Below are 27970 nucleotides of genomic sequence, written 5' to 3'. Positions count from 1 at the left end.
TAACGGCGGCTAGATGCCTGATAGCCCTTAATTGGAAAAAGACCACACCCCCGTCCCAGGAGGCCCTTTACGCTAGGGTCAAGGACGTGGAGCTGATGCAGCGGATGACAGCCAGGATACGTAATCGCACGGATGCCCACGACGAGGTCTGGAGTGAGTGGCACCGGCGGGAGGACCCGCCGGGGGCGGACGAGGTGGCAGGCGCGGTAACCTAAATCTCCCTTCTCTCTCTTTTCCTCTTTCCTCTCTTGACTCTCCTTTTCCTCCTATACAACCTACTGTTTCGGTGTCACCGTTGACACCAGAGTATAGAAAACGGTTTGAAATGCATAAGTTTGTTGACCTGACTGACGGTAGAGCCAGCTTTTGGAATAGGGCCCCTAGGGCCGGAATCTCAACTCCCCCTCTACCCATAAAGGGCGAGGGTAATATCTGTACTCTTGGATAAGTGTATGATTTGGCTACTGTTATTACCTGCATTTATCTGTATCTTGTGAACCGATTTATACCAATAAAAAAAAAATGTTAATTGGAAAAAAATCGCAATTATTTTCGCATTCGCAATAGCGAAAAATCGCAATCAATTAATTTCGATAAAATATCACGAATATTCGAATTTAGCGAATATATCTCGAATATTCGAATATATATTCGAGATATATCGCGAAATCGAATATGGCATATTCTGCTCAACACTACTAACCAGCTGATCTTACAGATGTGATAAGTATCTATGAATTTCTCTTGTATATGTATGTATGTATATTATGATGTTTTAAGGTGTGATATCGGACTATACCTATTTCCTTGGGAATAAACACAGATGTTCATTTTACCAGCAGCAGTGCGTATGTGTGTGTCTTAATAGGCGTAGATAAATTAATCCATTTATGCAGTAGATAGAGGGAACCTGTGAATATCTCTTGAGATTGTTAGTTTAGATTATATTAAATAGCCTTGTAAAATATAGCATTTTCTACACCACGTAATCAAGATACCAGGCTGATGGAAGTTTTCTTGTTTTGTCACATACATCCCAAATCCTCAGGAAGAAATGGCACAAGCCTTTACCAAGCTGGCTCAATAAATACAAGAAATCAATAAAAACTATTTCCCTATCTGAGTCTTTTGTCCCCTTTTCTTGGCATACTGACCAGACCACCAAGGCACACTTCAGGTCTATTTATGTTGTAAGTCTTGTCGCGTGTTTATGTGATCCACATCACTCTCTGTCAGAGGGTAACGACCATAAATAAGAAGGCCAGTATGGTGGCCTGAGTTTATGGGAGGAGCCCGGAGGGTATTTAAGCAGCCCACTCACACATGCTCTTTGTCAGTTCAGTGTGCGGTACTGCACGTCACTGGGCCGACTCTTCCCAGCTCACCTCATGTCCGTGAGTCTGCTCATTCAATCGCATTCGACACCCTCCCACCCTTCCCTTTTTCAGAGCACTTACCTTGGGTATGCCCCCTTTTCTTGGCATACTGACCAGACCACCAAGGCACACTTCAGGTCTATTTATGTTGTAAGTCTTGTCACGTGTTTATGTGATCCACATAACTCTCGGTCAGAGGGTAACGACCATAAACATATAAGAACAGTACAAAATACATGAGGACATCAGATGTACATGGAGGAAAATTTTATTTTTGCCTCCTGTTTGTCAACCTCCTCTGGACCAACGCAAACAAAGGTTATGAGAAGATGAACCTTTTGCTCATGGCTATGTGGACTTTTACATTTCTACCTAAAAGCATTGCTTATCTTACCTTATTTTATCTCACCTATCAATTCTGGCATAACAGAGTTATTTTTTTTTAACAGAATATTTTTTTATTCTAGAACAGGGTACCTATACTTACACAGTAGTATGCACGAAAATACTACACATGAAGGGATGTCAACCCAGGTCCACTGGGACCGAGTAAAAGTAAAATTTTTAATACATAAGCCTCATTTTTATGTAGAGCAACCAGATTTGCAATATAATACACAATTGGATTATGGAAGGAAGGGGAAAAATAAAGTTGGCAATAGCAGTAAAAAAAATAAAAACATTTTTTCCTTCATCTGGGAAAGCAAGCTTGAAATCAACATTTTCCTATATATCCTGAATCCTCAAAATGTTGGACAAAAAAACTAGTGAATGTTCCTATGACTGTAAATTTTTGTTGAAAACTTGTTTTTTTTAATGTCCAGAATAATATTAATTTCAAAATGTATTTTACAAGGTTGTCATAATGCTTGTTTTTATATTATAGCAAAAAAAAATCTCAGATTCAAACCAAATTTCATCACACTGTAACTACACAATTATGAACAATTTAATTTTCATAATAGTCATTTTAAAATGACAGAACATTACAATTATATTGTTTTGCATGGAAGGCAGACTTTGCCTGGGCCAAAATACCATTGTGGTTTATAGTGCTTTACAATATATATGTGCTGTACAGTAACAAAAATAATAAATTAAATATGTTTTGGCTGTTTTTTCAGCATCTATTTTATAGTTGCTGCTAGAATGACAGAAGATTAATAGTGCATTGGAAGGGTACAAGTAGCCCAAGTGTTCCTTATCTGCAGTCACTCAAACTTTTTACATGATTCTCGGGTACCAGTAATAGAGCTGTAGGTTTTATTCAGCTGCAAATCATTGAGCTACCATTGTACTCTCTGTGCACAGTTCAGCACTGACTGGTAACACTATATAAAGAATAATACTGGAAACAGGTGGGTTTTATAGATGATGGCTAATGTTTCTTTCTTGTGATACATGTGTAATATATATGCCCAGACTGGCCAGTTCAGCACCACCAGGCCTTTTATTTTGGGGCTTTTGACTGCATAGCTGCATTCTCCATCCGCCATCCACCTGCTTCGCTTCCCTTCCTCCCCCTCCATCTGTTGAATTGTAGGGTGGAGGTAGGGGGGTAGGCTTTATTAGCTTTCTCCAATGCTTTATGCATCAGCAAGCTCCATTACATAGTCATTCTGTAGGGGGAAGGGAAGGGTGGCTTTGTTGTGACAGAAAAAGCCACTTTCACAGATGTTCAAACCTTGAAGAGCTTGAGGCAAAATGAGTGGGATGGAGCTGGGAAGACTTATGCCGTGTACACACGATCGTTTTTTCCGATGAAAAAATGATCGTGTGTGGGCCCCATCGGACTTTTTTTCCATCGGTGTAAAAAAATAGAACATGTTTTAAAATTTTCCAATGGGAAAAAAAAACGATAGTAAATACCGATCTTCTGTGTGGAACTCCATCAGAAAAAAATCCACGCATGTTCAGACTGAATTAGTAGACAGGAGCGCTCGTTCTGGTAAAACTAGCATTCGTAATGGAGATGGCACATTCGTCATGCTGCAAATTATTGCATCGTTTAATGCTATTGCCGCGCATTGTTTTCTTCTTTCTAATGCTAGAATAAAGAAGTTGTTTTGCTGCTGATATGTATACAGAGTTCTGACAAACGTATTTCTTTATTGTTTCTTGTGATCTCATGAATATTCATATTTTATTTTAAAGCCAGATCTCCATAATTTTTTTTGTGTTTTTTTTTGTGATTTTAATCAAGATCTCCTTTTGGGGGGGGTAATATTTTCTTGTGATCTCCATATTTAGGAGGTTGGTGTTGGTGTTCCTTTGTTAATTACACAATGTATTTATGAAATGTAATGCTTACTCAGAATAAAAACACATAGGCAAGTATTACAATTAAATCAAATATACATTTATTTATGGTTAACCAAATAAAGAGAAAGGGCAACAATTGAGAAATGAGTTGAATTTATGCAGACGTTGGACCCCAAAGGCAGACATGAAGTGTATGTAAAATAAAATAAATAACATGAGGAGTCCCTCTAATTGGAATCACAATCTGGTCCCCAAATCGCAAAAATCAGGAGCAGCAGCAGATGTCATACATGTCCCCAAGCTGTGGTACTCCAACAAACAACGTCTTCTGGCAGAGCAGCTTGAAGCCAGGGAATCACATTCTGGTCTTCCTTGTAGCCTTCCCTTCACGCTTCCCTGCAGCGTTCCTTCCATACCCCCTTGCAGTCTGTGGCTCTGGTGTTGCTAGTAGTGTGGCAGGAGGAGGAGAAGGATGAGGAGGAGAAGGATGGCTAAGATCACACAGGTGTGTGGTCTCAGTCAGCTGGCCCCTCACCGCCCTTTGAAGGATGCTCAAAATAAGCTCCTCAGAGAGGCTACGCTGTCCCTCCTCAATATTCTGGAGCTTATTGGCCAGATAAGAGGCATAGACCTCTACAAGGTTGAGGGGGGCCCTCATTATCGCAGCTGCGTCCCTTATCATTTTCAGGGATTGCTCCTCTACCTGTGTCATCCTCTTTGGCGTTTTTGGTCTGACGTGGAGGGGAGGCACCTGGGACTGGGTGCTGCCACTTGGCCTGTGCACCTGCTGACTACCACTTGGCTCTGCCTCCTCCTGGCTGCCACTCACCCCTGCCTTCTCCTGGCTGCCACACTCCAGAGCCTCGTCCTCCTGGCTGAGTTCACCCTGTGTATAAAAAAGGGACATAGTTTTAGTTTTTGGTTCATCAATCACACACAATTTTCAGCTCATGACTGTTGCAAATTGAATGTTAATAAATAGAAAAGACTATCATTCTGACCCCAGCAGTTTTTATTCCTGTCCGAATTATTTCTGGCCACTACTGTCTATTGATGATTTTTTTTTGTATTATTTAATTTGGGAATAATAACATCTAGTTGCCAATAAATATGTTGTAAAATACTATAGCTGGCTATAGATGTGCAGATCCGGCTCTTCCAGGTCAGGTTGCTCCTCGGCCCCCTCTGCAGGGGTGGAGGAAAGGGTGAAGGGAACGCTGGAGGGAAGGGTGGAGAGAATGCTCGAAAGAGATTCCCTGGCTTTAATCTGGTCGTCCAGAAAACGCAGGTGTTGGTAGTACCTTCTTTGTGCTGCTTTTTGTAAATATTCCTCATGTTATTTATTTTATTATTTATCATGGTATAGTCTGCCTCTGGGATCTAGGTCTTCATATATTCAGATAATTTCTCAATTGTTGACGTTCTTACTTCACGGTTGTGGTACAAACTTTTTTTTACCTCCCATAAGTTTTTCATCTCTCAGGGGTGGACTGACAACTCATGGGGCCCCCGGGCAATAGAAGATTATGGGGCCCCCCGGGCTTACAGATGGCCACCAAGCCAGGAGGCAGTACAGAGGCGGGGCAGCTAAAATCTTGGGATTTTCACATCAAAAGCATGTCGGTTTTGGACATATTAGGGACAGATGTAAAAAAAAACACAGATTTTTACATACTGTCCCTGGTTTTACTGAGCCTGGCAACCCTGATGGGGCCCCCTAGTGGCATGGGGCCCTCGGGCAGTGCCAGAGTGCCTCAATGGTCAGTTCGCCCCTGTCATCTCTCTATATTTATTAATAAAAGCTCTCATTATGTCAGGTTCTCTAAATTTCTGCATTATTTCTGCAAGATAAAACACAAGACAAAAACACTAGGGCAGCTTAAACTGTCCTAATCTTATCCCAATATAGGCCTTTATAATCATGAATCAGTATAGGCCACTGATGGCCCAAGTTTAATTTTTGCCTTTGTTTGAGACGTTTGGCACTTCCGGTCGCCCTTACTCCACGCACACAACGTAGTCATTATATACCCTGCGCATGCATGAATCTCCGCCCGCGTCGCTCGCCCACGACGCTCTTTCTCGGATGTTTCCCAGCCCTTCTTGTTTGGCGCACAGTGGGAGACGACAACATGGCGGTGACACAGGTGCGTGTTATACTAAGTACTGACGAGGAAAGCTCGGAAGTGGGAACGTCCCGATCCAGGAGAAAAAGATACAAGGCCAGTAATATGTCCTTTACTGAGATGGTGGAGATCTTGCTTAGGAAAGATTATGATGGGAAGCATGGGCCATACAAAACCCCTAATCTCAGGAAGGCAAAAATAATGGACAAAGTGGTGAGGAGGCTTTACCATAAATTTGGCGTCAGGAGATCTAAAGAACAGCTCAGAAAAAAGTGGTTTGACCTGAAGTTGAGAGAGCTGGAGCAGTACAAGAAGATAAAAATAATGCTTGCAAAAACTAAGTATTTTTCCTGTGTTTAATACTAAATTTGATTATTATACTTGCATGTTTCTCCATGTGCTTGGATTGACTGGTTGTACATTTGAAAATGGCAACTTTCAGGCTAGTGGCCAAAGTTTAATCTTTCGTAGTAAACATTGATCGCCAAAATACAATGTTTTGCGCAGAACCAGGTAAACCACATGTGGTCATGCCTATTTGTATTAAAACAACGTTTATAAACATTGTTGTCTAGATGATGTGTTTGTAACTAGAATGTGAAATGCAAACTTGATTCAGTGTAAAGGAGAGGACACTCAGCAGCTGTTCACACATCTGTACTCTGTCTGGAACACTAGTGTGGGCCACCAGCACAACCTTTTTTAGGGTGTCCCACACAGGTGCTACAGTGGATACTTTGGGGTGTCTCCATGTGTGTAACTTGGACAAAAAAGGTAAGTATTCCAGCTTTGTTAAAATCCAAAAATCTCATGTGTTCATCTTGGAACTCTGCCAAAACAGACAATTGTACCCCACTTCCAAGTAATGTTTCATATTCCTATTTCTGCCCTCAAATATCTGTGTGAAACATTTTGTGGAAAATTGCAACAATTAAAAACCCATAATAAATAAGGAAGAAAAACTCAAGTTACATTTAGAAGCATTTAATAGGGATATACTGGTTAAAAAGGGACAGAAATTTATTTGAGACAAAAATGCTTTTAAGGATGGGAAAGCGTATAAATGGGCTCAGAAAAAACATACATACAACAAAGGAAACTCTAATCAAAAACAACACTTCACCAACTCACAACAAATATCTAATCAATCACTCCCTCACGTCCCATTTCCTCCCAAACAGAAAAACACATAGAGCACAAAATGCCAATATCACGGCGATCCATCTGAGGGTCAGCTAGCTAAAAAACTAACACTGGATACACCTCTCCAAGACTCTCCTTCTCGCACGTCACAAAGTTATACGTCTACAGCACCCAAAATGAATCTCTCTACCAAAAACATCGCAACCAGAGAGCCTGTCTCTCAACAAACGCAATAAGCACAAATTCTGTTGATACTTTTTCAAACGATCCCTCTTTTTTTTAGAGAAGATCCTTGCGGGTGTTCAGACCTCGTAACTGAACTCGAATATACACGCACAAGTGATACTCTATTTGCTTCAGGTAATATTGATTCAGACAATGACATTGATCTGAACATAATTAACCTGTCATCATGCAATCTCTCAAAGGATGAAATAGCAGTCCTAAAAAAGGATTACATTTCTGTCCCAATCAAGATCTAGATAAATTTGAAATCTATAAAGAACTCCAATTATTGTTTCATAAGATAATTTGGAAAAAACTGTATCAGAAACCAGAAACCGTTACAAACTTAACCATGCAGGAGGGTCAAGCATTAGATCAATACATTTCTCTGTTAGGATCGGCCTGATTGCTCTCCTCTATCGACTGGATTGATCTCCCTGAAATCTTAGAAATGGCAGAAAAGTAAAAATCCCAAAATAAATTAATCTAGTTTAAAGAAAAAAAAACGCTTTCTGTCTGGCACCTAGTACCAACTCCAATGCAGCTGCCTTCCTCAATTTGGTAAACAAAGACCTAGAGAAGTTAAAAATACGTACAAAAAATCCTAACGAACTTGAATGTAAATTAAATTTCTGCGTTAAACCAATTATCTGACAACAATCTAATTACAATCAAAGCCTCAGACAAAGGCGGTAATGTCGTTATATTAGATAACGACAAGTATATAGATATGTGTAATCAGATATTAAAAAATCCAAATTGGTACCGTCAAATGCCTGCCAGTATTGTTGAAAAATTTAATAGGGAATTTTATAATTTGATTGATACTGCCTTTTCAAACAAAACGATTAACAAACAACTCTGGAATTTTGTCAGAAACGACTTCCCTCGAGTGCCTACATTTTACGCACTCCCAAAAGTACACAAAAAAAAAACACTCCCGGAAAACCCATTATATCGGGAGTTGGGGCAGTGGCGTCACTAGGGTTGGTGTCACCCGGTGCGGTAAAACATGGTATCACCCCCCCTCTGTCTAGGCTTCCCAGCACCAAGCAGGCAGCGCACGGGCATCGGGCACACCCCAAACCAGCCCATGTAAATGATAGTATTGGGCAGTATAGTGGCAGGTTAGGGTAGTATAGAGTGGTATAGTGGCAGGTTGGTGTAGTGGGGTGGTATAGGACAGGTTAAGGTGGTATAGGGCATGTTGGGGTGATATAGGGTCGTTTGGGGTGGTATAGGGCAAGTTAGGGTTGCATAGGGCAGGTTGGGGTAGTATAGTGCAAGTTAGGGTGGCATAGGGCAAGTTGGAATGGCATTGGAAAGGTTTGGGTGGTGCAGGTTAGGGTGGCATTGGGCAGGTTGGGGTGGTATAGGGCAAGTTATGGTGGCATAGGGCAGATTGGGGTGGTACAGGGCAAGTTAGGGAGGCACAGGACAAGTTGGGATGGCATGGGAAAGTTTGGGGTGGTACAGGGCAGGCTGGGGTGGCACAGGGCAGGCTGGGGTGGCACAGGGCAGGCTGGGTGGTACAGGGCAGGCTGGGGTGGTACAGGGCTGTTTGGGGGGTATAGGGCTGTTTGGGGTGGTATAGGGCTGTTTGGGGTGGTACAGGGCAGACTGGGGTGGTACAGGGCAGGCTGGGGTGGTACAGGGGCAGGCTGGGGTGGCACAGAGCAGGCTGGGGTGGTACAGGGCAGGCTGGGATTGCACAGGGCAGGCTGGGCATGTCAGCTAAAAAAAAAAAAAAAACAGGATGGTGTCACCCCTCTAGCGGGTGTCACCCGGTGCAGACCGCACCCCTCCTAGCAACGCCTCTGAGTTGGGGCGATCAGTGAGAATGCCAGCAAGTTAATTGACGAATGTTTAAAACCTCTGGTGATAGTGTTACTCTCTTACGTTAAAGACACACTACATTTCTTTTTTACAAATTATAGACAATTTATCTGTCCCGGAACATGTAACCCTAGTTACAGTTGATGTCAAAGCACTCTACAGTTCTATCCCACACAACAAAGGTATGGCAGCCATAAAACATATTCTACAAAGAAGTGGAAATATGGATTCTGTATATGGTGAATTCATCCTTTTCACTGTTGGAGTTTATTCTTGAGCACAACGTGTTTGTGTTCAATGTTTCATACTACCTTCAGGTGCAGGGGGTTGCGATGAGGACTTGTTGTGCCCCATCGTATGCTAACCTGTACCTGGGGGAGTGGGAGAATATGTTCCTAGCAGATGAGGAGATGTTGATGTATACGGACCACATTTTGGGGTGGTACCGATACATCAATGATATTTTCATCATCTGGGGTGGGTCACAGGAGATGCTTCAACAGTGTCTCCTAAGGATGAACAAAACTTATTTCAACTTTAATTTCACTATGATCCATAATCAACAGTGCATTGCATTTCTGGATGTGGAAATCCAGGGTAAGGGTAAGGGAGGAGCTCTCCTCAGCAAACTCTATAGGAAACCGACATCCGGAAATGCACTATTACACGCAACTAGTTTTCATCCTAAACCTCTCCTAGACTCAATACCATATGGTCAATACCTTAGGGTATTCAGACGCAACTGTACAGATGATGACATCTATAAAATTGAAGCGGACAAATTACAAGACCATTTATTATTGAGAGGTTACTCTCATGTTTCACTCAAAAGATCATACCAACAGGCATCTAAACGATCAAGAGATAACTTGCTATACTCAAACAAATCTGAAAGCAATGCCAATCCTCTAAAAATGATTACAAGATTCACAACACAACAATATAAGATTAAAAATATTGTAGAGAAATACTGGCACATGCTCTCACTAGATTCAACATTAGGACCATTTGTCCCAGAAAAAACTTTATTTACATTCAGAAGAGCAACATCTGTGAGAGATAAAATTGTTAGCAGCAAATTTAAATGTGTAAATAGGAAAGATCATTGAAAATATGAAGGAACCTTTATATGCAGAAAATTTAACTATTGTAAGTTTATGTTTACTAAGAAAGAGTCCAGTGTTACCCAATGGTCAATTGTTTCGTCCAAAACACTTTGCAAATTGTAGAACATTTGGAGTAATATACATGGTAATTTGTGACTGTAATTGCTTCTATTTTGGGACAACCAAACTTGAATTTTGGAGAGCATACAGGCATGTGCGAAGCATGCAGGTATGCGACCCGGATCTTCCTTTTGGGCGACATACCAAAATTGTTTATAATGGCAAGTTTCCTAAAATTGCTTTTCTTATTTTAGATCGTATACACCCCAACCCCAGGGGAGGGGACTGGAACAAAGCTCTCCTCCAGTTAGAATTACGCTGGATTCATAAATTAAAAGCGACTCAACCACCAGGCCTAAATGAAGAAATTTGCTTCAAGCCCTTCCTTGAGGGTTTCCCCTCAGTAGGGATGAGCCGAACACACCCCGGTTTGGTTCGCATCAGAACCTTCGAACGGACCGAACGTTCGCGCAAACTTTAGAACCCCATTGAAGTCTATGGGACTCGAACGTTTGAAATAAAAAGTGCTAATTTTAAAGGCTAATATGCAAGTTAATGTCCTAAAAAGGGTTTGGGGACCCGGGTCCTGCCCCAGGGAACATGTATCAATGCAAAAAAAACTTTTAAAAACGGCCGTTTATTCGGGAGCAGTGATTTTAATGATGCTTAAAGTGAAAAAAAATTGAAATATTCCTTTAAATATCGTACCTGCTGGGTGTCTATAGTATGCCTGTGAAGTGGAACGTGTTTCCCGTGTTTAGAACTGTAGCTGCACAAAATGACATTTATATAGGAAAAAAGTCATTTAAAACTGCTTGCGGCTTTAATGTAATGTCTGGTCCCGGCAATATGGATGAAAATCTTTGAGAAAAATGGCATGGGTACCCCCCCCCCCCCCCCAAGGCCATTACAGCCCCTTTGGGTCTTGTATGGATATTAAGGGGAAAAAGAAAGGCGTTTTCTTGGGGAAAAAAGGAAAGGCGTGAGGCCCCCAGGCCCTATATACTCTGAACAGCAGTATACAGGCAGTGCAAACAAGACAGGGGCCCAGATTCAAGAAGCTATTGCGCCCGCGCAACCATAGGTTGCGCGGCGCAATAGCTGTTTTGCTCCCGCGTAGCGAATGCCCCTGATTCAGGAACATCGCTACGCGGACTGCAGCCTAGGATATGACAGGCATAAGCCTCCTTATGCCTTCATATCTCAGGCTGCATTCTTGCGTTGTCCGCTAGGGGGCGCGGCCATTGTGATCGGCATATAGTATGCAAATTGCATACTACCACCGATTCACAAAAGTTGCGCGGGCCCTGCGCACGCAAGGTACGGAGTTTCCGTACGGCGACTTTAGCGCAAGGTTGCTCCTGCTATAGCAGGGGCAGCCAATGCTAAAGTATAGCCGCCCTTCCCGCTCGTGAAATTTAAATTTCACGTCGTTTACGTAAGTGATTCGTGAATGGCGCTGGACGCCATTCACGTTCACTTAGAAGCAAATGACGTCCTTGCGACGTCATTTGCCGCAATGCACGTCGGGAAAGTTTCCCGACGGAGCATGCGCTGTTCGCTCGGCGCGGGAGCGCGCCTAATTTAAATGATTCCCGCCCCCGGCGGGATCATTTACATTAGGCGCCCTTACGCCAGGCTATTTAGCATAGCGCCCGCGCAATTTACGGAGCTACTGCTCCGTGAATCGCGGGCATATCAAAATATTTGCGTGGGCGCAGAGCAAAAATCGTTGCCCTTTGCCCACGCAAATATTGCGCGGATCTACCTGAATCTGGGCCATGGACTGTAGGTTTGTTGTTAAGTAGAATCTGTTTGCAATTTTGAACTGGTAAAGTGTAGCTCCAGCCAAAAAATCAATTTTTAAGCTTTTTGGAAAGCATAGAGAAGAGTTATCACCCCTGTAACAATTGTTTTGCTGTCTGTGCATCGGTTCAGAAGATTTCACCTCACTTTCTGTCCCAATGACAAATGTTTTTTTGAAAACTTGTTTTTTTTAGTGAAACAAGGATTGGTGATAAAGCATCAGTGGAGAGGAGACACCTCTTACAGAAGAGAATTTCCCTTCCTAGGGGTAGATTTCCTCTCACTTCCTGTTGTCTACTTCCGTTTGCAAGTAGGAGTCGTTTGTAAGTTGGATGTTTGAAAGTAGGGGCCTGCCATTAGGGATGAGCCGAACACCCCCGTGTTCGGTTCGCACCAGAACCTTCGAACGGACCTAACGTTCGCGCGAATGTATCGAACCCCATTGACGTCTATGGGACTCGAACGTTCGAATTCAAAAGTGCTCAGTTTAAAGCCCAATATACAAGTTTTTGTCGGAAAACGTGTTTAGGGACCCGGGTCTTGCCCCAGGGAACATGTATCAATGGAAAAAAAAGTTTTAAAAACTGTCGTTTTTTTCTGGAGCAGCGATTTTAACCACTTAAGCCCCAAGCCTGTTTTTCAGATTCGGCGTTTACAAGACTAAAACAGTTTTTTTTTCTAGAAAATTGCTTAAAACCCCCAAACATTATATATATTTTTTTCTAACGCCCTAGAGAATAAAATGACGGTCATCGCAATACTTTTTGTCACACCGTATTTGCGCAGCGGTCTTACAAGCACACCTTTTTTGGAAAAAAATCACTTTTTTTAATAAAAAAATAAGACAACAATAAATTTGGCCCAATTTTTTTATATATTGTGAAAGATAATGTTACGCCAAGTAAAATGATACCCAACATGTCACGCTTTAAAACTGCGCCCACTCGTGGCATGGCGTCAAACTTTTACCCTTAAAAATCTCGATAGGTGACGTTTAAAAAATTCTATAGGTTGCATTTTTTGAGCTACAGAGTAGGTCTAGGGCTAGAATTATTGCTCTAACGATCGCAGCGATACCTCACTTGTGTGGTTTGAACACCATTTTCATATGCGGGCGCTACTCGCGTATGTGTTTTTTGTTTTCTTATTTATTGTTATTGATTTTATAATTTTTTACACTGAAATAAAAAAAAATGTATCACTTTTATTCCTATTACAAGGAATGTAAACATCCCTTGTAATAGAAAAAAGCATGACAGGTCCTCTTAAATATGACATCTGGGGTAAAAAAGACCTCAGATCTCATATTTAGACTTAAATGCAAAAAAAAAATGGAAATTTTGTCATTTAAAAAAATGACAACAAAAAAATTGTCTCTTTAAGACGCTGGGCGGGACTGACGTTTTGACGTCACTTCCGCCCAGCAAAGCAATGAGGACGGGTGGGGGCCATCTTGCCCTCAGTCGAGTCCTCACTGATCAGGCAGCAGCACCCGATCTCCTCCGCCGCTACCGACGGCTCCGGTAAGCGGCGGAGGGCGCGGAAGAGCGGCGGGAGGGGGGGCCCTCTCCCGCCACCGATAACGGCGATCTCGTGGTGAATCCGCCGCGGAGACCGCCGTTATCGTTTACACGCCCGCCCACAGAAGTGATGGATACCTCGGTTGTGGCAGCAGCTGCTGCCGTTACCGAGATATCCATCTTTAAAAAGAGGACGTATATATACAGTGGACGGGCGTTAACTGGTTAATGATGCTTAAAGTGAAAAAAAAAAAGAAAAATTCCTTTAACCACTTAAGCCCCGGACCTTTAGGCAGCTAAATGCCCAGGCCAGGTTTTGCGATTCGGCACTGCGTTGCTTTAACAGACAATTGCGCGGTCGTGCGACATGGCTCCCAAACAAAATTGGCGTCCTTTTTTCCCCACAAATAGAGCTTCTTTTGCGCTATAAACAAAAATAGAGCGACAATTTTGAAAAAAATGTAATATTTTTTACTTTTTGCTATAATAAATATCCCCCAAAAACATATATAACATTTTTTTCCCCTCAGTTTAGGCCGATACGTATTCTTCTACCTATTTTTGGTAAAAAAATTGCATTAAGCGTTTATCGATTAGTTTGCGCAAAATTTATAGCGTTTACAAAATAGGGGATAGTTTTATTGCATTTTTATTAATTATTTTTTTTACTACTATTGGCGGCGATCAGCGATTTTTTTCGTGACTGCGACATTATGGCGGACACTTCGGACAATTTTGACACATTTTTGGGACCATTGTCATTTTCACAGCAAAAAATGCATTTAAATTGCATTGTTTATTGTGAAAATGACAGTTGCAGTTTGGGAGTTAACCACAGGGGGCGCTGTAGGTATTAGGGTTCACCTAGTGTGTGTTTACAACTGTAGGGGGGTGTGGCTGTAGGACTGACATCATCAATCGAGTCTCCCTTATAAAAAGGATCACTCGATCGATACGCCGCCACAGTGAAGCACGGGGAAGCCGTGTTTACATACGGCTCTCCCCGTTCTTCAGCTCCGGGGAGCGATCGCGACGGATCGGCTATAAACGAATAGCCGCGCCGTCGTCCCGGATCGCTCCCCGAGGGAATCCGGCCGCCCCACGCAGCGGAGAGGGTCTAGATCGGAACCCTCACCCGCTAGAAGGCAAGGACGTATATATAAGCCCTTCTGCCTGTACGTGCCATTCTGTGGACGTATATTGTCGTGCGGCGGGCGTTAAGGGGTTAAATATTGTAACTGCTGGGTGTCTATAGTAGTGGCACGTGTTTAGAACTGTCCCTGCACAAAATAAGATTACTATAATAAAAAAGTCATTTAAGACTGCTTGCGGCATTAAAGGAACACTAAAGTCAAAATTTTTATTTTTTTACTTACCTCCACTGTGCAGCTCGTTTTGCACAGAGTGTCCCCGAAACGTGTCTTCTGGGGTCCCTCGGCGGCTGTCTCAGCTCCTCCTTGTAAAAGCTTTCTACCTTCATGCGAGCAAGCTCGCATGGTGGAAAGCTTTTGTGAGCGCGTTCCCGTGAGACAGCGGCGGCCATAGCCCCCCAGCGCGCCGCATCATCCGCTGTGATTGAACGCAGCGCCAGCCAATGGCTGCACTGCTATCAATCCGCCCAGCCTAGCCAATCAACGGCCAGGCTGGGAACCCAAGAACATCACATGGACGCGCCCAGGAATTTCGAACGGTCAGGTAAGTAAAACGGGGGCTCGGGGGGGCCGGTACCATCGGATGTTTTTTCACCTTAATGCATAGGATGCATTAAGGTGAAAAAACATTTACCTTAACAACCCCTTTAATGTAATGTTTGGTCCCTGCAATATCGATGAAAATCAGTGAGAAATATATTTCCCGGCCCCCCTCCCCCCAGGTCATTAAAAAGCCCCTTTGGCCCTATATACTTTGAACAGAAGTATACAGGCGGTGCAAACAAGACAGGGACTGTAGGTTTGTTGTTAAGTGTGCATCTGTTCAGAAGATTGCACCTCACTTTCTGTCCCAATGACAAATGATTTTTTGAACATTTTTTTTTTGTGAAACAAGGATTGTGATAAAGCATCAGTGGACAGGAGACACCTCTTACAGAAGAGAATTTCCCTTCCTAGGGGTAGATTTCCTCTCTCTTCCTGTTGACTCCTTCCGTTTGCAATTAGGAGTCATTTGTAATTTGGATGTTTAAAAGTAGGGGCCTGCCGTATATACTCTGCAGAAATTTGCCACAACACTGTAAGCCCTCACAGTTAGTCTTGGTGGGCGCTGGAACGCCCTGCTGTGAAATATTAGATTTAAGAATTCTAATTACACGCCCCTGTTGAACAGGGGCAGAAAAATTGGGCCTTGGGCACCGGTAGCAACCCCTCACAGATATTGTAATTGGAGCGCAGCAAAGAGCCACATGCAAAGAATTGCATCAAAAATAGTTATTATACGCCCCTGTTAAACAGGGGCAGAAAAACTGAGCCTTAGGCACTGGTGGCGGTGCCACAACACTGCAACCCCTCACAGATAATGTAATTGGAGTGCAGCAAAAAGCCACATGCAAAGTATTGCATCCAAAATTTTTAATAAACGTCCCTGTTAAACAGGGGCAGAAAAATTGGGACTTAGGCACTGGTGGCGGTGCCCAGAACCAACAATGTTCTTACTAGCTATCAGCAAGATCAGCATAGGCAGTCTCCAAGGGATCTGACATTTTCCAAAAATTATTCAGTTACATCAGCATCAGGTGCTTGGTAGCTGGTGTTGATCCAAGCCTGATTCATTTTTATGAAGGTCAGTCGATCGATGGAGTCGGTGGAGAGGCGTACCCTTTGATCGGTCACAAAGCCTCCAGCAGCACTGAATGTGCGTTCTGGAAGAACGTTGGATGCAGGACAAGCCAGTAGCTCAATTGCGTACTGTGAAAGCTCTGGCCAGTGATCCATCCTCAAGACCCAGTAAGCCAGAGGATTTTCGGTGGGGAAGGTGTCCAAGTCTGATCTTGCCCCTAGGTAAACCAGCCACTGGCGATGGTTGCTGGAACCGGTCATACCTTGGGGATGCGGACTAAAAAATTGTCTGAACGCACCGGTCAGACGGCCACCTTTTCCACCGCTCCTTCTTTGACTCACCGAAGCCTCAGCAACATGTTGTCCAGGACCAGGATTTGGTAATCCCCCAGGTTCTGGGAATGCGTTGCACAGACCTTTCTGCAAGGCCTCCCGAAGATGTTTCATCTTCTGCTCCCTCTGCGATGGCAAGATAAGCTCCGCAACCTTACTCTTGTAACGTGGATCAAGGAGAGTTGGCAGCCAGTAATGATCCCTCTCCTTGATACCACGAATACGAGGATCCTTACGCAGGCTTTGCAGGATCAGGGAGGCCATGCAGCGTAGGTTTGAGGAAGCATTCGGGGTATAGTCCTCTGGGTCACGGAGGACGACAGGATGCGCAGCCACCTCCTACCAGCCACGTTAAAGTCCATGGGTTCCTTGGGACTGTAAATGATCCCTTGAAGACTGCTGCTGCTGATGCTGAGTGATAGGCTCCACCTCCATGCTGATGATACAATCCTCCTCCTCCTCCTCTTCCTGTGTGCTAGACGGGCAAGCTGGACCACTGTCTAGATAAAGGGGGCCTTGAGATGTAAGAAAGTCCTCCTCTTCCTCCCTCTGTTCTGCCTCAAGGGCCCTGTCCATTATTCCACGTAGCGTGTGCTCCAACATGTGAATAAGAGGGACAGTCTCACTGATGCATGCACTGTCACTGCTCACCATCCTTGTGGCCTCCTCAAATGTTGACAGGACAGTGCATGCATCCCTGATCAAGGCCCACTGGCGTGGGGAAAAAAACAAGCTCCCCTGACCCAGTTCTGCTGCCATATTGGCACAGGTACTCATTGATGGCCCTCTGCTGCGTGTGCAGCCGCTGCAGCATGGCCAATGTAGAGTTCCATCTGGTGGGCATGTGACAGATTATGTGGTTCTTGAGCAGGTTGTATTCCCTTTGGAGGTCTGTCAGCTGAGCAGTGGCATTATATGTCCTTCGGAAATGCACACAGACTTTCCTGATTATACAAAAAAATCCCCCCAGATAGCGCTACACCATGCAACAGTGACACACAATGTTCTGTGTTGGGAAAAAGTACAAAAAACCTTCCGTGCACCTGTCAACCACTTGGAGAAATGGGCAATAGTGCAGAAAAAACAAAGGATACAGCGCACAGTGGTCAGTTGATGTCACTTTATAGTCTGAAAATCTTAAAAAACGAAAGGATGAACATAGACTGTTAAAAATGCAGCAATGATAGCAAAGAGTAAAATGAATGGATAAAATCTGATTACAGTCCACAATGCATACACAGAAGTGGTATAGTGATGGTTTAGTTGGAACCAAAAAGCCACTGTGGGGAGATGACTAAATGTACTTCCAAGCAGTGAGCACACTGTAATGAAGGGAGATGGTACAATACCTCCACAGCGGCTCTCATGAATCCATTCAGGGAGATGGTTCAGGCAATTGAAGAAGTACTTCCACACTGGGAGCTGTCAGTAGCGCCGTGATATAGTTCAGCTCCGATGCAAGGGGGTGAAGAATCACCCAGATGATGGTAAAGGGCCAATGGGAGTGGGATCCTCCTCACAGCCGCGGTGTGGAGCGGCGAGGAAGCCTGGACCCGACACAGCCGAGCCGATGACGCAGCCGCGTCTGTCAAAGCGATGAAGGGCGGGATCTCCACAACGTCACAGAGAAGGAGGAAGGAAGCGGTGTCCGGACGCCGTCCTTCAATAATCATGTGACACCAGAGGCTAATCGGGAGTGCAGAACCCATGCAATGGGGAGACATGCACTGGCGTCACTGTAAAGGTTCCCAAACGTCAGTGTATGGTAAATAACAACTAGGAACTTCTGTGGGAATCAGAGGACATCAGAGGTGGTGGGAATGAGCCGTGACTGACATGTTTCGCGTCCCAGACGCTTTGTCAAAGTCACGGAACGACATCACCACCGAACTAATAAAGGCATAATAACCTTATGATTGGACAATGACGGGCGGGAGGAGGGATTTTGATATTAACCCTACCATCACTAAAACCTTGAGAATATGCAACGTGTAGTGAGAAATATATATATCTGAGATAAACACAAACAAAACATGTAAAACAACATTTGGCACGCAATTATACAGGGATAAAAAAAACAATTAAGTGAATAATAAATGACAAAATGATAATAATAAAATAAAATACTTGTGTGTGTGCACACACTAGCTGCCCATGTATGTGCGCTCACTTATATGCACATCAACAATGAAGTGGATAAATGGAACTGCTTGAAGCATAGTAAACAGAAACCATAATATATATATATATATATATACATATAAAGATAAAAGTGAATAGTAGATTCAGAATTAATTAGTGATACTTAAGATATCAAGCTCCTCGTTTAAGCCACTAGGCGACAGGGATCCAAGCCGAAAAATCCAGAATGTTTCCCTCCTCCCTGCAGAGGAGGGAAAATCTTTCATTCTCAGTCAGGGTCCCTGTCGGAATTGACTCTATGGCCAGTACCTCAAGGGCCTTAAAATCTTTCTTGTGGGCATAAAGAAAATGTCTAGGGACGCTGTGTTTATCGCAGCCCTTTTTGATAAGGCGTCGGTGTTCGCCTACTCGTGTACGTAGGGTACGGATCGTCCGTCCTACATATAACAGATTACATGGGCAACGTAATACATAGACAATGTATTCCGTAGAACAAGTAAGAAATTGTTTAATCGGAAACGTACAGTCATTGGTTTTGATAATGTTGGTGCCGCCTTTGGGGATAGATTGACAAGTTAGACAGCCCTTCTTGCAGCATCTAAAAATACCAGTCTTATTATTAAAATAGGCCCGAATGTCCAGTGGTCGTGTGGTGCTGGTCTTTACTACCTTACGCTGGTCTTTACTACCTTACGAATAGTGCCGAATAGTGCGGGACCTTCTAAACGTGATCTGGGGTTTGGGGGAAAGGGAAGATGATAGGTATTGGTCTAAACGGAGAATGTTAAAATGTTTGTTAATAATACTGGTAATGTTTTTATGTTTGGTATTGAACATGGAGGTAAATCTTATAGTATTCCCTACTTTGTCCTTGATGTTCTTTTTAGGTTTTATATTAATATTTGAACTAAAGGCATTGTCTATTAGCTCATGAGGGTATCCCTTCTCGTTAAATTTTGACTTCATGACAAGACCCTGGGTCATGTAGTCTTGTGTTTTGGTACAATTTCTCCGTAGCCTATTGAACTGTCCATATGGGATGTTAGTTTTCCAAGAAGGATGGGGACAGCTATTGAAGTGCAAATAAGAATTGCCACTAGTGGGTTTGGTGTGATTACTAGTCGTAATGGCCTTCTGGTCATGGGACAAAACGAAATCCGGAAAAATTAAATTATCTATATCAAAAACATGTGTAAACGTAAGACCCAACTTGTTGCTATTACAGTGATCTACAAAAGAGGAAAAAAGGTCAGAGCCACCACTCCAGATGAGAACAACATCGTCTATATAGCGCCCGTAAAAGGGGCTTTTGAGGGGTCAGCGGGTCAGCTTACGACAGTCCCCGTTTTAGTACCTAATCCCCCAACTATGTTGGTTGATCTTGATCCTAGTCCACCTACACTGGACCCTAATACTAACTCTGAGTGTAACATGTCTTATTCCCAATTACCGATATGTTTTTCAGTTAGTACCTCCAATAAATACAGTCCATTGTCCAAAGATCTAGATGTCTAAATCAAAGAAGGGGCTCGCCCCAGGGTCAATGGACCTTCCGTTTCTATAAGCAACATTGATGAAGGTTTTTTAGATCTACCTCCAAGGGGAGAATCACAACCAAAAGAAAAACGAAAACTAGAAGAGGTAGAAGAGGAGGATCTCGATCCAAGATCCAACAAAAAAGAAAAGATAGATGTGAACTAAGAGATAGCACCATTAAGATTTTTAATCTATCTTCACACACTCTGACCCCTGTCGAACTCTCCCTTCTACGTAAAGGGTTAAGCTTTTGCCCTTCTACTGGACCACACAAATTCAGTCTGTTCAAAGACCTGAATAAGTTTGTCCGGCTCCTTACTATTAAAAGATTTTTTGCTAAACGTGACGCCTCTAACACTGATATTATCTTAGACCCCGACAGCAATGTTACCATTTCCCATAATGATATGGTTAAAAAGCATGACCCTGACGGATTACTACAAATCTTGGAGGAGCTCTGAACCGAGGGTAACATTAAAAGTCAATAGTAGAGGTGTGGGGGTGATGGCGCTGTCTCTAGTGGAGACTAAGAGTACCGGGAAGTTGGTACGTGACTAACTGTTATCTGACCCCTATAAAGCTTATAGCTGGTGGGTCTGTGACGATATAGTGCCTCAGTGTACTGCTCGTGTATGAAGCAGTAAAATAAATAAAATAAATGTATGCCAGTGATAAAGTAAGATGAGTGTGACTCCCAGTCACGAGTGTTGCTATGTAGTTACAAACGCATTAGATAAGCATTACATAAACACGTGCAATTCAAATTAAAATAGAAAGTGACCAAACGTTGAATATATAAACAATAATAAGTAATAATTAGTAGTATCCACCTATCAGCAATAATGCTATAGGTCTAAACCAGCAAAGTGGAAATATATCCAAAAAATATAAAAATATCAAAATGATGGAAGTAGGCAAATGCTAAGTAAGTAGTCCAGTGAATAAAAATAGGAGCAGTAGTCCATGCAAAATCAATCAAAAGTTATTCGTGACCATGTGTTTTCCAAGCAGAGTGAGTAGTCACAATATGCAATTGTGCAGCTTTACGCAGTGGGTCCGGTGCTCCCCCTCCTGGGTCCCCACTCACCAGAGGCACTCACCCCTGCAGGGGTAAAGTGCATGTAAATAGATGGTGTCCAAACGGCTAAGCTCCTCGCCTGTCCGTGTTCTCCGGGTGGGTCCTCTAGTCCAGATGGTACCGGTCTTCTTGGGTGTCCAAGTTCCTCCAGGGAAAAAAAACTCTCATAGAGTAGTAGGTTCAAAGTACCAGGGGTTAATTTTATTAGTAGTGCAGCCGTATAACTGGCTTCCACTTAAGGCAGGTTGTACAAAAATAAAAGATAAAAGTAAAATATAAAAGAAACTGGGACCAAGTTCCAATAAAAATGAATAAAAACAAAACAAAATGAATACAAGTGGGCAGCTATCCAATGATAGCAAGCTTCCCTGCACAGCACTCGAGCCGATATCAAAAGTCAGCGCCAGCCTGGGAACGGCGTGCGTTCCACCAAATGATCAGCTGGTTGACCCGGAAGTGCGTGCGGGCGTGCGTGTATCCGCTTTACGCACGTTTCGTTCTATTACGTCTTCTGAAGCGGGTACATGCATACCGCTACTGATGATTTAAATAGCCGGCGTCATCATGGAAAGAACCCTCCCACTTAACGGCGATAGCCAATCAGGGTTTTAATGGGAATTTTCCCATCCAATCGGGTCAATTTGGTAGATGTCCCTGGGCGTCTCTAGTTTCCATGGTGAACGCTTGCTTAGACAGACATGGTTAGACAATTTATGCAACAACATCCTGGTTAGCTAGAAGGGGATTGTGTAGACCGAAGGTTCGTGTACAGCCCGTGCAGGCAGTGAATAGTCCCGAATGGTGCAGTCACAGCTGCAATGGGTAGACCAAACGGGGGCAGCATACAATATGTATAAGTATGTGGAATAATAAACCAAATATACTAGTGCGCGGTGTGGACGGACCATACATGCATTTGTCCAAAGATATATTAGACATCCAGCGTCATACCTAATTAAGTGGGCAAGGGTGGTTTAAGTGATATACCATAGATGCCATTACCCATGTTGTGTACCAAATCAGGGAAGGGAAATAAGTAACCTAACCCAAATGGTTCCACCTGGGGGTCAGTAAGTGCACTCAATGTGAGAGTGACTTAGTGCAAGGGGCATAATTGGTCGTAAGTGCGCGTAGAGGGGAGTGAATGTTGAGATTTGCTGGGCAGAGAAAGCCATAACTACCCTCATAGGGTGAGCACCCTAGGGGTACAGTGGGTGTGCGCGCTAGCTATGAGATAACTCAGAGGGCGGCTAGGTCACTAATATACCATACAGAGAAACATGGGAGACAGAATGGGTACAGTGACCCATTGTTAGGAACATGAGGAAAAGCAGGAGGCTGTGTGGTGTGGCATATGCATATATGAATCATGGAATAAGTAGGAGTGGGTTTGTAATCAATATAGGCAGTACATCTCCCATATGGGGTGCAAAAACTGACCACACAAGCCTAAAACAATAGAGAGTAGAACGGCCTAAGCAATAAATATACTCTGGGAGGTAATTAATAGAGATGGATCAATATAGGGGAGCCTGCCCTAGTACAAGTAGCATCTACATATGATAGGCCAGCATAGGTAGGTGATGGATCAGGGTATGTTTGTAAAGTATCCTCGTGTACCCTGGGTAGATAGGGTTAGAAATCTAAGGTGCCCTTATGCTAAGGGTTGGCGAGAAAGCAATTTAGATCAATGTCTTTGTTCAGCCCATAGGGTACAAGTGACCCCAGGCGGTATATCCAGCTAGTCTCGTTTTGGGATATAGCAGTGGTCTTGTTCCCACCCCTCCAGTTGTCTTTTATTATATCAAGGCCATAGAAAATCAGACCAGTGGGGTCTTGCTGATGGAATTCTTTAAAGTGGCGTGAGAGGTGGTGTTTAGGAAAACCTGCTTTGATCCTGTTGATGTGCTCCCGGATTCTTATCTTCAAGGGTCGGGTGGTTCTACCCACATATTGCAAGTGGCACGGACACTCGATGACGTAGGTCACGTGCGTGGTGTCGCAGGTAATGAGTTCCTTGATTTTGTATTCTTTAAAATCATTCCTAGATTTGAAGCTCATTTTTCTTCTCGGTTGCTTTTTACTGACCCTACAAGCCGGACATCTCTGGCATTTAAAGAATCCCTTGAGGTCAGGGCAGATACTGACTGGTTGAGGTGGATCTACGACATTGTGCACAAGATGGTGACGAAGAGAGGGGGCACGTCGGTAGATGAAGCTTGGTTTTTTACCCAAGACTTTAGTGAGGACATGATCTTCCTGTAAGATCGTCCAGTATTTTTTAACTATGTGCTCAAAGTCTTTATATTGGGAATTGAAGCCAGTGATGAATGCCACATCAGTTTTATTATTTTTGTTCTTTCTGTTATGTGACAGCATATTACTCCTATCCATATTCAACACTTCATCTTTTAATTTCTCCAGGTGTACCTCTTTGTACCCTTTCTCTTTAAACCGGTCCACGATTATGTCAGCTTGAGCTTGGAATTCAGTAACAGAACTGCAATTCCTCCGGAGTCGCATCAGTTGCCCTTTTGGTATATTAGCTTTCCACCTAGGGTGGTGGCAGCTGGTAGATGGAGTATATCCATTGCGATCCGTGGATTTGAAGTGGGTTCTGGTATGTAGTTTCGAGCCCTCCTTGTAGATCTGTAAGTCAAGGTAGTCTATGCATTCTGCATTACATTTTCCAGTGAAGGTGAGACCGTATCTGTTGGTGTTCAGGTTAGATAGAAATTCCTGGAAGGTATCGATCGCTCCATCCCAAAGGATGATAAGATCGTCGATATATCGCCTATACAGTTTAATCTGTGGGATATTCTGGCTGTATACATATTCCTCCTCCCAGCTGTCCATCAGTAGGTTGGCAACACTGGGGGCATAACGAGCCCCCCATTGCTACCCCCCTAGTTTGGACTCCATTGCCATCTTGAGGCCCTCTACAATAAAGTTAATCTGTGCTTGTTTTAGGTTTGTGTTTTGATGTAGGGCTTTTTCTACCCCCAAAACGCCATCTTCCTGAGATATACTGGTGTAAAGAGAATTGACGTCAATGGTGGCCAGGAGTAAATTTTCCGCACCGTCAACCTGTTGCAGTTCATTGATCAGTTGTAGGCTGTCACGGAGGTGGGATCTTCCCAGCTTGACAATGGGTTGCAGATAGGTGTCAAGGTACTCTCCCAAACGGGAGAAGATAGAGTTAATCCCACTGATTATGGGTCTGCCAGGTTTTTTTTTCTAATCTCTTATGTATCTTGGGGGTGTAGTATAGCACCAGTGTTTTTGTAGAATTAGACACTAAGTACTCAGCTTCATTTTTATTCAATATCCTCATGGCTTTTCCCTTCTTTACAAATTTCTCAAGTAATTTGTTAAACCGTATTTTGGGGTTCCCCTTCAGTTTTTTATAAGTATTTTCAACCGTAAGCAGGTTTTCCATCTCATCTTCATAATCCTTCTTGTTGAGGATGACAAGGCCACCCCCCTTGTCAGCCGGTCTAATTATGACCTCATTTTTCTTGCCGATTTCTTTGATTGTTTTCCACACATCTCTATTTTTGTTTTTAAATTTTCTCTGCAATTTCCTAAGATCGCATTCCACCATCTTCTTAAAGGCCCCTATACACTGATTTCCTGGTGTGTTGGGGTTGAATGTGGAATTGTTCCTTAGGTTGGTTTGAGTGTATTCCGATGTTTCCATTGGGCTTTCATCTTGATTGTTCAAGAAGAATTTTCGCAGATTCAATTTTCTGAGAAATTTCTGGAGATCTATATAGACCTCAAATTGGTCTAGCGCTTTTTCTGGGGCATATTTAAGGCCCAGGTCTAAAATATGTAACTCTTCCTTGGTTAGTTGGATGTCGCTAAGGTTGAATATGCCTTTGCCTAATAGTGCCTTGGGCGTTTTCTTCTGCCCTCCTCTGCACCCTCTGGTGCGTTTTCTCTTTGGGTGGGTTCCATTTCTCTGTCCTGATTGCGCGATCTGTTGTCCCATGGGGTGAGGTAGGTTCCCTGTCCTTGATGTACTTGGTTTCTTGGATTTTCTCCTCTCCCTTGTGGTCTTCCATGGGTAGCCCCTCGGCTGCCATTCGTCCCTCTCCAGCCTGGATTCCCGTAGCCCGTTCTCGGTCTCCATCTTCCTGGTGGTCGGGTGTTGGGGCCTCCTCTGTGAAAATCCCCATAATCCCCTCCATTTCTGCCTTGATTGTACTGTGGGTTGTTGGGGTAGTAGTCTCTTCCTGGGGAGTTCCTGTTGCGACTATATGACCTCCTTCTGGGCGGATTAGGGCTCCTGTAATATTCATTATCTTGATATCTGACCCTCCTATTCTCGGGTCTCCTTTGTTGCCATCTTGGCTTATAGGGGGCGCTTCGCCCATGTTGTTCAGGTCCATTAGTTGCTGTTTGGATGGTAGGGTGCCTAGAGGTGGCTTCATCATCATTAACCATTAATGTGGGTTCACTTTCATCAATTAGAGTATCATCAAGCCCTTCTATTGGGTCTTCCATAGAGGCTTGCCACTTATATACCTGCATGTTTTTATAATCAAACACATCCCTCTTGAATTTCTTTTGCTTCTTAATCTGAATGTCACTGTCATATTTCTTAATCAGATCCTGCAGTTCTTTGGTTTTGTCCTTATAATCTTGCTGGCTTGCAAATGGTGTCAATAGATTTTGTATTTCTGTGATACTTTTTTCTATTGTTTTTAATTTGAATTTCCTCCTTTTAACAATTTTGTGCAGGAGTTCATTTTCACATGTATTAAAAAAGCAGTACCACTCATTCATAAGCTCAGCATCCTCAATGTTGTCGTTCGGGTGTATGTCCCATCGTAACATCCTGGGGGTCATTTTTTCTTTTATGTATGTTTCCAGGGTAGCAATGTCCCACCACACTCGCAGTTGTTTTTCCATTGTATGCCTTAGTTGTTTAACCAACCCTTGCATATCCTGTCTATTGATAATTTCTTCTTGGCTAAAAATGCCCCCAACATCTATGTTTCTATTGCTCATATAGCCAAACAGTTCCATAGCTGCAGTAAAAACACACCAATAGGTATGAAAAGAATAAATTAAATGGTAGAGCCGCGCTTAAGAACCACTAGTTGGAAATATGTAGCAGTAGTGGAGGTGTGTAGTAGGTGTGGTGTGTTGGATAAATGAACCAAACAAAAAACTGTAATAAGACTGCAGCCCCCCCCTGATGTGATCCCCTAGAGGATACAGAAAGAGAATAGTAGAGGTGTGGGGGTGATGGCGCTGTCTCTAGTGGAGGCTAAGAGTACCGGGAAGTTGGTACGTGACTAACTGTTATCTGACCCCTATAAAGCTTATAGCTGGTGGGTCTGTGACGATATAGTGCCTCAGTGTACTGTTCGTGTATGAAGCAGTAAAATAAATAAAATAAATGTATGCCAGTGATAAAGTAAGATGAGTGTGACTCCCAGTCACGAGTGTTGCTATGTAGTTACAAACGCATTAGATAAGCATTACATAAACACGTGCAATTCAAATTAAAAAAGAAAGTGACCAAACGTTGAATATATAAACAATAATAAGTAATAATTAGTAGTATCCACCTATCAGCAATAATGCTATAGGTCTAAACCAGCAAAGTGGAAATATATCCAAAAAATATAAAAATATCAAAATGATGGAAGTAGGCAAATGCTAAGTAAGTAGTCCAGTGAATAAAAATAGGAGCAGTAGTCCATGCAAAATCAATCAAAAGTTATTCGTGACCATGTGTTTTCCAAGCAGAGTGAGTAGTCACAATATGCAATTGTGCAGCTTTATGCAGTGGGTCCGGTGCTCCCCCTCCTGGGTCCCCACTCACCAGAGGCACTCACCCCTGCAGGGGTAAAGTGCATGTAAATAGATGGTGTCCAAACGGCTCAGCTCCTCGCCTGTCCGTGTTCTCCGGGTGGGTCCTCTAGTCCAGATGGTACCGGTCTTCCTGGGTGTCCAAGTTCCTCCAGGGAAAAAAAACCTCTCATAGAGTAGTAGGTTCAAAGTACCAGGGGTTAATTTTATTAGTAGTGCAGCCGTATAACTGGCTTCCACTTAAGGCAGGTTGTACAAAAATAAAAGATAAAAGTAAAATATAAAAGAAACTGGGACCAAGTTCCAATAAAAATGAATAAAAACAAAACAAAATGAATACAAGTGGGCAGCTATCCAATGATAGCAAGCTTCCCTGCACAGCACTCGAGCCGATATCGAAAGTCAGCGCCAGCCTGGGAACAGCGTGCGTTCCACCAAATGATCAGCTGGTTGACCCGGAAGTGCGTGCGGGTGTGCGTGTATTCGCTTTACACACGTTTCGTTCTATTACGTCTTCTGAAGCGGGTACACGCATACCGCTACTGATGATTTAAATAGCCGGCGTCATCATGGAAAGAACCCTCCCACTTAACGGCGATAGCCAATCAGGGTTTTAATGGGAATTTTCCCATCCAATCGGGTCAATTTGGTAGATGTCCCTGGGCGTCTCTAGTTTCCATGGTGAACGCTTGCTTAGACAGACATGGTTAGACAATTTATGCAACAACATCCTGGTTAGCTAGAAGGGGATTGTGTAGACCGAAAGTTCGTTTACAGCCCGTGCAGGCAGTGAATAGTCCCGAATGGTACAGTCACAGCTGCAA

This window comes from Rana temporaria, chromosome 10 (assembly GCF_905171775.1).
Source record: "Rana temporaria chromosome 10, aRanTem1.1, whole genome shotgun sequence".
Lineage (NCBI taxonomy): Eukaryota > Metazoa > Chordata > Amphibia > Anura > Ranidae > Rana > Rana temporaria.
This window is presented reverse-complemented; position numbering follows the sequence as displayed.